The sequence below is a fragment of the Perca flavescens genome, chromosome 2 (genome assembly GCF_004354835.1).
Source record: "Perca flavescens isolate YP-PL-M2 chromosome 2, PFLA_1.0, whole genome shotgun sequence".
NCBI lineage: Eukaryota > Metazoa > Chordata > Actinopteri > Perciformes > Percidae > Perca > Perca flavescens.
Genome location: NC_041332.1, coordinates 7556917 through 7567588, shown reverse-complemented (window position 1 = coordinate 7567588; position 10672 = coordinate 7556917).

Below are 10672 nucleotides of genomic sequence, written 5' to 3'. Positions count from 1 at the left end.
TTTAACATTGGATTTTAATTTTCATTTAATATTTGGTTTTTGAATTTCAATTTAACATTGGATTTTAATTTTCATTTAATATTTGGCTTTTGAATTTCAATTTAACATTGGATTTTAATTTTCATTTGGCTTTTGAATTTCAATTTAACATTGGATTTTAATTTTCATTTAATATTTGGCTTTTGAATTTCAATTTAACATTGGATTTTAATTTTCATTTGGCTTTTGAATTTCAATTTAACATTGGATTTTAATTTTCATTTGGCTTTTGAATTTCAATTTAACATTGGATTTTAATTTTCATTTAGTATTTGGCTTTTGAATTTCCATTTAACATTGCCTTTTCATTTGGACTTGACACATGTCAATGTAAATGAGGAGGCGTGGCCCAAAGGCTGGTGGGAGGGTCTGAAACCAAAGGGATAGAAAATGATGATGTAGGCTAAACACAAATCACATTTCAGGCTACATGTTGGAGAATAGCGCGGACCACACGGAGAAAAAAGTGAGAGAAAGAAAAAGGAGAGGTCACAGTTCGGACGATGACTATCCGGTTGAGATTGTGTGTGTGCGTCCTCGAGATCTGACCACACACAAACGCACGTAAGCAGAGCTACCCACACCCATGTTTCTACTGTTGCTTAATTAAATATAACATCAAAAGAGAGAAGTTGTCTGAGTCGTGTTTTACCTTTACACCTGGGGCGAAGTTGGGAACCAGAATCAGCTTTAAATCCAGTCCTAATCTAGTCCTCACTAACACTGGCCCAATTATAGTAACTACATGAAAACTTCACGGTTGTAGTATGAAATGTGGTTTGTGTTTAGCTTACATCATCATTTTCTATCATGTGAAACCAGACCCAGCCTAGTGGTCAATCTGCAGACAGATGCTTAACAGTGTGCTCCTCAGCAGTAAGCGCCCCCTGCTCCTCATGCATCCCTTTGGTTTCATCCTCTGCATCCCTTTGGTTTCAGACCCTCCCACCAGCCTTTGGGCCACGCCTCCTCATTTACATTGACATGTGTCAAGTCCAAATGAAAAGGCAATGTTAAATGGAAATTCAAAAGCCAAATATTAAATGAAAATTAAAATCCAATGTTAAATTGAAATTCAAAAACCAAATGAAAATTAAAATCCAATGTTAAATTGAAATTCAAAAGCCAAATATTAAATGAAAATTAAAATCCAATGTTAAATTGAAATTCAAAAGCCTAATGAAAATTAAAATCCAATGTTAAATTGAAATTCAAAAGCCAAATATTAAATGAAAATTAGATCCTGGTTGAGCTTTACCAACCACAAGCGCCTCCTTTCCTCTGATAACTTATTCTGGAATTCCTCTCCCTGGTTTTTAATAACTTTTGGAATTCGATAATATTCCAAATGTTTTTCTCAGTCTGACCTATTGGTACAACCTAAAACACGGCAATAATTAACCATTTTCCTTGACGGCGTTCGGGATCTACTTCAGTGCCTGTTCTTTGTTGTGATGCGGAGTACCTCCAATATGGCGACTTCTGGTCTGATGACACGTCGTGAAAACCCTCTATAATGAGTGGATTGTTTCAATCAGCAAAACAGAAAACCTGGATGTGTTTTACCAACTTTCTTGGCTAGGAGGATGGATTATATCAACATGGTCGGGCACAGGGGAGAAGGCTACTAATGTTACTTCAGGTAAGACACAAAGTTTTGTTTTGACAAATTGTAAATGAATGTTAACTCCTTAATAGTAATAATCAGCTGTCAAATCGGTGCCGATCCAGTCTGTGTCTCCCAGGTTCGGTCCGGCTCGAGTCCGACATTTCTCGATTCTGCAAGGGTTCGGTTTGGGATCGGGGAAGTACATTTTTGGGTTGGGCACACATTTTCGGACCCGTGAAGACTTAGCTAATCAACTCAACAGACCATCGCAGTTTTAAACATTGTGTCCCAGTTTGTAAGCCTGACAAGCCAGACCCACATCAAGATGTTAGGTCTGGGAACTCCCCATTGGCAGGGCGCAATCCGAGGGGCAGGATAAACGGTTGTCTTTCAAATTCCCTCTGCATTCATAGCCAACCAGAGCAATGCTAGTTGATAGATTAAACTTTTGCCATATCCAGTCGGCAAAACTTCGAACACATCTTCCTTTTTTAAGAATGACTTCAGTGCTTAACTCCAAGTCTTAATCCGATTCCAAAGACCGCTGTTCGCCAGCAGCAGCCATCTTCTTTGTTGTCAAGTAGCAGGGAATTCACGCGGCAACTCTGCCGTCATTATGTTAAGCCCGCCCACCGACTCTATACACATGTGATTGGCCTGACCAGAATTTGGTTTTTCCAGCTCGCAAGCCAACGGAGAGTTGCTAGACTGACCTTGGCTGCAAATTACATTTGCTGCCACTAGGGTGCGTCTAGATTTCTAGGCTACCGGTTTGTTTATTTCTGATTGAATCAGCTGACAGGAAGTAGCATGAATGCATAGTCCATTAAATAAATAAATAAATATAAATGAGTCAATAGTTCAATAAACAAATGAAACAATATAAATACTGCTGCTTGCTCTGATGCCATTGCTCTTGTCGTATTGTTAGCCTATATGGTTTTATATTTGTTAGTACCTTCCTATACTGTTACTGCCAATCCTTCTGTGGCCACTGTGGAGTTATACAACAGTACGGTACATATGTACCGCAGCAGTTTGTCCTTCTCTCTAACAATTTGATTATACCTGGAGTACCTTCAGTTAGCAGCTGTAGCAATTTGAATTCAGTTTTTTTCTTAGGAATTGACAGTAAGAAAAATACAGAATCACAGAATATCACCAGACTTGTTTTCAAATGTAAACTGAAGACCAGAGACTGTTTATGTGTTGGAGCTTTATATTTCTGTCGATTTTGATGCAAAATATACTCTTTCCCAAAAGCACTTCATCCATACATCTCTTCCACACAGGTCTTTCCATTACAAATCACTGAAAAACAGATGCTGCAAACAATACACATTTCTACCAAGCAGATTGTATTGGCTCATAGCAGAAATGGTGAAAATACAAAACGGATCCCAGACAATTTGAGAACACTCTCCTCATACCCAAAGCCCAAATGGATCTGCAGCAGGGCAACGTGTCCGTCAATCCTCCAATCTAATCAACAAAACCCTGCAGCAGAATGAGAATAGTGTCTGTCGTTGACCTTAAAGGATGATGCTGATTGGCTATGGTCGGCGCTCCAATGCAGCAAAGTGACTCAGCAGGTTTGATACATTTCACCCAGGAGGTTACATTACATTAGCCAATGAACTGAGTTAGAGCGCATCCCTCCTCCTTTTTAATCCTCTCCAGCATGCGATGGATCTATCTAGTGTTTGAAAGCCAGTACTACTGCTATCATAGCAATACTTTTTTGCCAATATTTAGGATCTTTAAAATTGGATTTGATTGTCCCTAAAAAAAATAAATGCATTCCGACTGTTTCCCAAGGAACTTTTTCTCTTTTGTAAGACGAAAAAAAAAAAAAAAACACAAAAACTATTCAGACATATTGAGACCATTTTGAAACCTCCAGTAAAACAAACACTTCAGGTGACCCGCCAAAATATTTTTTTTTACAAGCAATGCAGCAAGTTATCTTGGCCAGGAACCTAAATTATATTGATTATTCTATTATTATGTGTTTTCATTAAAAGACCAGTTACAGCTCCTGTATCGGTCAGACCTGAGACTTCAGACCTCTATTCGCTTTTCTCCCATCCTTCCCAGCATTCACAGCATTCACAGCATCCCCCCCACCCCCTTTCCCTCCTCCTCTTCTGTGCTGCAGTGCCACAAATCTGATCCTGCGAACTCAATCAGACGGAGCCACGCCCATCCGTCCCGGCCCGTCCCGTCCCCAAGCAGAGGAGCACAAAAAAGTCCAAAGCACTGCAGCTTCAGAGACACAGTCAGAACGCTATGCACAGACAGGAAGAGAACTGAAGGATTGTGGGTTGCAAAAAGCCAGTGCTCAGAGGTCTTATTTCATTAACCCAGCTGTAGCTGTAACCAGAACCTCCAAACTGTTAAAGGCTAACTACCCTTTTTTTCAACCTGGACCCTATTTTACTATGTTTTTGTGTGTTAAAGTGTCTGTTATGAACAACAATCTTTGACATTGGGCCAGTATTAAGCGTGTACACTGTAACCGGCAGCCACAGACCGGGCCCCTCATGCAAAATGTGCATCGTCAATTTGATCCTCTAAAAGTGCTTTATTTTGCCACTGAAAGGCTCCGGTTATTATTCTAAGTGTCTGACAACATTATGGAAATGATCCCTTCAGATATAGGGCTTTTAAAAACCTATTTGAGACCTTTCTGTTTAACCAGAAACAGCTCTGAAGTCGCTAGCGCTTAACCCACCAGACTCCATTTAAAAAAGCAATACTTTTAGTGTGTATAGAGCCAACATATTTCCATATGTAAATCGTTAAACTATGTGTTTATTTCAACTAAAACTAGAGTTGTGATGGTTGGAAGAGTGGAAAGACGACCCAAAACGGCTTTTCATAGTTTTATTTTCTGTCGACTTTGAATGAAGTGTATTTTACGACGCTCAAATTTACATGGAGTCTGGTGGGTTTAGTGAATGCAATTTTGCGGATGTTTTTATGTTTAAACAAAGGATCTTACTCTTTAACAGAAAGGTCGACCTCCTTAGAAATCCTATAATGTTGTCAGACACTTAGAATAAAAACATAGGAAAATAGGGTCCAGGTTGAAAAAAACGGTAGTTACCCTTTAATTGACTGGTTGACTAACGTTAAACAAGGACAAGAACTTGTCTTTGTTGTTTGAAGTTCACAGACAACATTAGCATTATAGTAGCTAAACCTATCCATCCAAAAAAAATTTTTTCAGCAGATATCTTAGTAACAACATGATTGAGCTAGCAAAGCAGTTTAGTGTTTATATGCGCGGTGTTTATTCAGTTTGGGAAATCCCACGGTCTCTTCAAAGCTAACGTTAGCTTAAGTTAGCTTGCTGCCTAAACAGGGAGGGACAATAAAGCCTCTGTTGCTTTTGGATTTTGTGAGCAAAATGCCCCACAGTATGAATACATCATATTATAACTTTTATTTTGTTGGTAACCGTTGTTATATAATTGCAACCCTCCGGTGGGACTTTATTGATCCTGTTCCTCTGTTGACACTGATTGATTTACATGAGACGCTACTGCCCTTTTACGGCCATATCCACCCCCCCACAGTCCTTTATTTTCTCCCTCTAATTCCTTCCCCTCTTTCTCTCTGTCCTTGTTACTGTACCGTGTCCCAGGAGGCAGAGTATAAAATATTCAGTGTGCTGTATTTACAGTTTGTCTCCCTGCCATCTGTATTCATTATATTTTCACAGTACATGTTTCAGCTGATCAGCCCTTATCCTGATCAGCTGGACAAAATCACTGTCAATTTCATCTAAATCTATTGCTCTCTGGTCAAGTGTTACGTTTTGGACATGGGGCCCTGCAGTGACACTTGGTAAAGGGAATTTGCTGAGTTTAGCCTACTAGCTAGTCACGCATTGCCAGACCTTCCTGCAGCGGCAAAATGAGCACTTTTGTGAAGGTAAATACAAGCCGGACAATTGCCCTGTTAACTTACATTGTAGCTTGTTTCGCGGCTGGACCGATGTCAGAGATTGTTGTTCCCATCAGTCACTTAGACACAAAAACACAGGAACATAGGGTCCAGGACTCCAGGTTAAAAGAAAACTGTAGTTCCCCTTCAAGTTTGAATAAAGTTTTTGGGACAAGGCGCCTGAAATGATATGATCTGATCAGTGTGAAAAATGATAACACATAAATCACCAAGCTAACATCTTAACAGGGATTATCAGTGTTCCAAATACATTTCTTTCGATTTTTCTTTATATGAATAGAATTTCAGCTCATGTAGACCGAGGTATTAAATCCACAAAGACTTGTATCAGCTCTTTAAGGTTGCCATCTCCATGCAGTAAATCCTGTAAGAATTTAGAAAGCAACACATTTATTATGTTAATAACACAACAGCCACTGATATAAAATAATTCATTAAGAATATACATTTATAATATAACTTATATGGATAACGTATCCGTATAAGTTAATCCCTTTGGATACAATAGATAATACACACAGAAACATTACAACCAGTCTAAATATATATTGAGCTCGGTGTATCTCTGCCAGGAGAGTAAGTTTCCATTTTCCAACAGAAAATGAGAACTCGTCAGCCAAATGGAGCTTTTTCACAGCAGACATTTTGACTTGTCAAGTGTCACAGTCACCCGGATTCTCCACTGGGCGCGTCTCTGCTGCGTTCCGGTTTCATTCCGTCGTCCGCCACGCGCCATACCACACGGGGAGCGTCTCGACTCGCAGATTATAGTCTCTACTTTGTACTGTACAGAACAATTGCGTGTTTTTTTTAAGCTAGTATCCACCTTCCACTCAAGGTACTCCTACAGTTAAACTCCAATACCTTCTCTTTTCTGGCGTTGTCCTTAAAAAAAAAAAATTAAAAAAAAGATCTGGGATGTCTATTGTTTTTCCACCTCCAAGATGAATTTCTTATTTTCCATGGTGTTGTAGAGGGGAACTATATACGATATTGGGGGTGGGGAGGGGGGGATGTCTTTTGGTAAATTGACTGGACGCTCTCGCTGTTTCACTTCCTGGCCGGCTGTCCGAACAGCTCATGTGAAAATAGACCCGGCGCTAGAGCTGGGCAATATATCGATATTACATCGATTTCGTGATATGAGACTAGGTATCGTCTTAGATTTTTGATATTGTAATTTCGCAATATGGCGTAAGTGTTGTTTTTTCCTGGTTACAAAATAACTGGATCGGGGATCGGAAAAATGAACAGATCCACGGGCCGATGCAGTTTTGTTAGTTTTTTTCCCCTCTGTCGCACGTGTGTCGCATGATGGAAGAGTTGAGCGTACAAATAAATAAGAATTCAATACATTACATCAATGTTATTTTGTCTTAGTTAGGAAAGTAATGTTTAGTTAGGAAAGTCTGGTGCCTTTAGTCTCTTCCACATGGTGGAAGGAAGGTAGAAGGTATACAGTTTATTATTAATTCAACAACGGTATCGGATCGGTATCGGGTATCGACAGATAGACAAAGCCCTGGCATCGGTATTGGGACTGAAAAAGTTGGATCGGTGCACCCTAATATCAAGCATTGACTTGAATGTCGGCAATTGCTCGCGGGGGTAGCGGCGCCTCCGGAACGCGTGCACAGACGCGCCCGGTGGGAAATAGGGGTAAGCCCTGACAGTGAGCCGGCATTCACCGTACCAGGACCCTGAAATTGAAGCAGCTGAATGGAATTCAGCCATCATTAATGCTATTTACACCTGTGCTCTTTCATGCTGGGACACCTCAGAAATGTCTTCAGTGAAAATGACCCCGGTCTGATGCAGATTCAGTCAAACCAAAAACAACATTTTACCGAATTAGTGACACCAGTTGGGGTAGTTTTTGGGTAATACAGTATAAAACATCTTGTCCATGGTTCGTCCTCCCAAGATCTACGGAGTCGTTTCACATCGATAACGTTGCATTAAGCGTTTTCAGTATTGCTGTTACACAAAAAATGGGTAGCAGTTGAGTGTTGTAGGAAAAACGAAAGAGGAGTCCAGCTTGGTAAAAAAGCATTTAACCTAGGGCTGTGCAATTACTCAAAATGTTAGTCCCGATTACAATTTCGCCTCCTAATGATCTTAAAAAACGGATTCATAAAAAAAAGAAAATGATTATTTTGCATATAATGTTTTGCAAGTAAACTCTTATTTGGCTTATGTTCTGAATTGGGGAAAATAAATTCAAACAGCAAAGTTGTTGATTTGTTTGACACGCTCTACAGGACTAATGTTAGCATCAAATCATGCTAGAGAAGACTCAGCAGTTAAGGCTTAATTTGCATTCAAAATGTAAACCCATCAAATAACCCTTAAATTCACATTAAAATCCATGCATCAGGGAGGCAAAGCAAATATGTATTTGAAAGAACATTCAGTGCTTCTGGATACATTCTTCAGCTCAAATTCTACTGCCATTTTTTGCATAACGTTTCAGAAAACCCGTTTTTGTTGCCAACGTAGAGATAAAAAAGCTGAAATTAAAGCTTTAGTGCGTAACTTTTGTATATTAATGAACCGCCCGTTACATTCAAGCCGTTGCCAAAAGAGTTGCTCCAAAGCTAATTCAGACTATCAGCTCCACACAACTCTCTCTGGATCTCTCAGTATGGCTATGGTCAGAAGATTGTGTCGTCTGGTGATACCCGCGCAGAAACTTGAGTGAAGATGATGACCTCTTCTGAAGAGTCCAAATGTAATCCTCCGTGTCCTCCTTGGCTACTAGCAACTGTGTGGAGGAGGCGTTGGGGGCATGTGCGCGATCACGGAAGGCTTGTATCATGTAGATGCGCCGACAGTTTTGTTGTCATTACTTAGGATTCCTCATGGGGGCGGCAGAAACTACGCACTATAGCTTTAAACATGATTTGGATGAAAACAGCAAAAAAAGGAAATATTTCTGAAAAAAAATGATATAAATGCAAGTCAATCCAGTGACATTTAAAGTAAAGATGAAAAGTTGTGTTTAGCTAGTTGTTAATATTTACATAAATGTTGATTGGTTGAGAAATAATTGGAGACACTGATGAGTGAAGACGTACTGTACATCAGAGTCTACAACAGAACCTTATGGAGGTATGTGTTTCCAGTGTAGATAATATGGAAGGTGTTGGCTTCTAAACCCAATAACATATGTAATCTTGACATCTTATGACACAAGGGGACACAACCATCATATGTTGTGGGGAACAACAGTAGTTTCAGCCACTTTCCAGCCACTTTCAGTTCCCCCTCCAATAAAGAAAAGCTAGAGAAAACGAGATTCATTTATAATTGAAATGGATCTAATGAAAAGGGCTCAGCACGAGCTGAATATTTAAAGAGGTTCAGTGGTCACACATCGTGTCATGAATACAACTGAACTGAAATGAAAGACATTTAAAAAAAAAAAATCTATATGCAGACAGGTGGCTCCAATCTGTCTTCTGTCCTTGTCTGAACCAGAGTCTAATAGCGCTCTTAGGTTCAGAAGAAGACAATTTTTTTTTTTTTGAGCTATAAAAATGCGATTCGTGTCACATATCTTCAAAAGAAAATTTTCGGCTCAGATAATGAAAAAGAAGAGCTCAAAACAAACAAGGATGAGGGTAATTTCTGGATAAGCGGAGGCGTTATAGCGATGAGTTTCACTACGAAGCAGAATATGCAACATAACAAATCCAATCTGACTATTGTCAGATAACAAGGTGCACAATCAATCAGCTACTTCAGAGTCAGCCTGCTGTTTGAACAAACAGCTGCGACGATGCAGAGCGGGCGTTTCAACCATTTGTTTTTTTACATACAAAAACTACTGATGCAAAGTTACACTTATGTCTAAAATTCATTGTATGCTGTTGGATTGTTCATTGTAAGTAGGCGGCCCAAACCAGAAAAACACATACTTTTGGCCACATTATGTACTTGCTTAAGGCCTTTATACACTGGGAGCGTTACGAATAAACAACACGAAAATGAGAAATCCTCACCTGGGAATATTTATACCGGCAGGCAGGGTTCAAAATAATATTTTTTGTCCACCAGCCACATGGCGAGGGAATGTTCAAATTTGACCTTTTTTTTTTTGCTGGTGAGTGACGCAAATCTACCAGCCACTTGTATTTTGCCATCATTTGGCTGGTGGCTGGTGCTAGCTTTGGACCATTGAGGACTTTTATTGTGAAATTAAATTAAAAGAAGTGGATATGACATGCGCTGGTTGAAAGCAGTAAAAGTTTGTCGCATCGGCTCTGTGTTCGGGCTAGTGCCCCCCCGTGTTGTTTTACGCAACAGGAGCTCAGAAAAATCAACATTGTTTTGAAAAAAAGATTAGGTGTCGCTTTGTCACTGCGTCATATTGGCGCTCTTTGCGAAAGAACTCATGACAACAACAAAAAAACGGTGCGAAAAAATATATTGACTTGCGAAGTGATCGCAAGGAAAAAAATAAGAAAAAAAACGCCCCTGGTTTGTAAAGACCTTATTAGACGTGTGCCAATCTGCATTTTAGAAAAAGGGAGGGAAATGTTTTAAAAACTGACACAATCTGGATATAAAATGCTTATTCGTACATAAATAGAAGACAAAAAAGAATATTTGTTTCCGGTTCATGTTGGATTATAGATCTAATCAGCAGGTAAACAAGCAACATTAATCAAAAGACCTTTCAAACCAAAAGCCTGAACACAAAGCAGCCAGTTTACTTCGGTTATGTTGAGATGTCCCCATGCAATTCGGGGCAGTATAAAAACAGCAACGTCTTTGGTGTCTTCCATCCGATTCCTGTGTACTGTTATTCCCCTCAGCTCGATTGGAGAAGTGATCATATATATATATAGTATAAAACTATTATTTTCTACAAACCTTTAACATTCACAGTCATTCCTTTACAAGCATCAGCATGAAAAAACCTGTGAAGTTCCAGTATAATGCATATTGCAAAGCTGCGACTCCCGTTTTCCATGAGTTCAGTACATATCTGAGGATGGGTCCACTTTATAAACACACAGTAACCGTGGGAGGGGGAGGGGGGGGGGT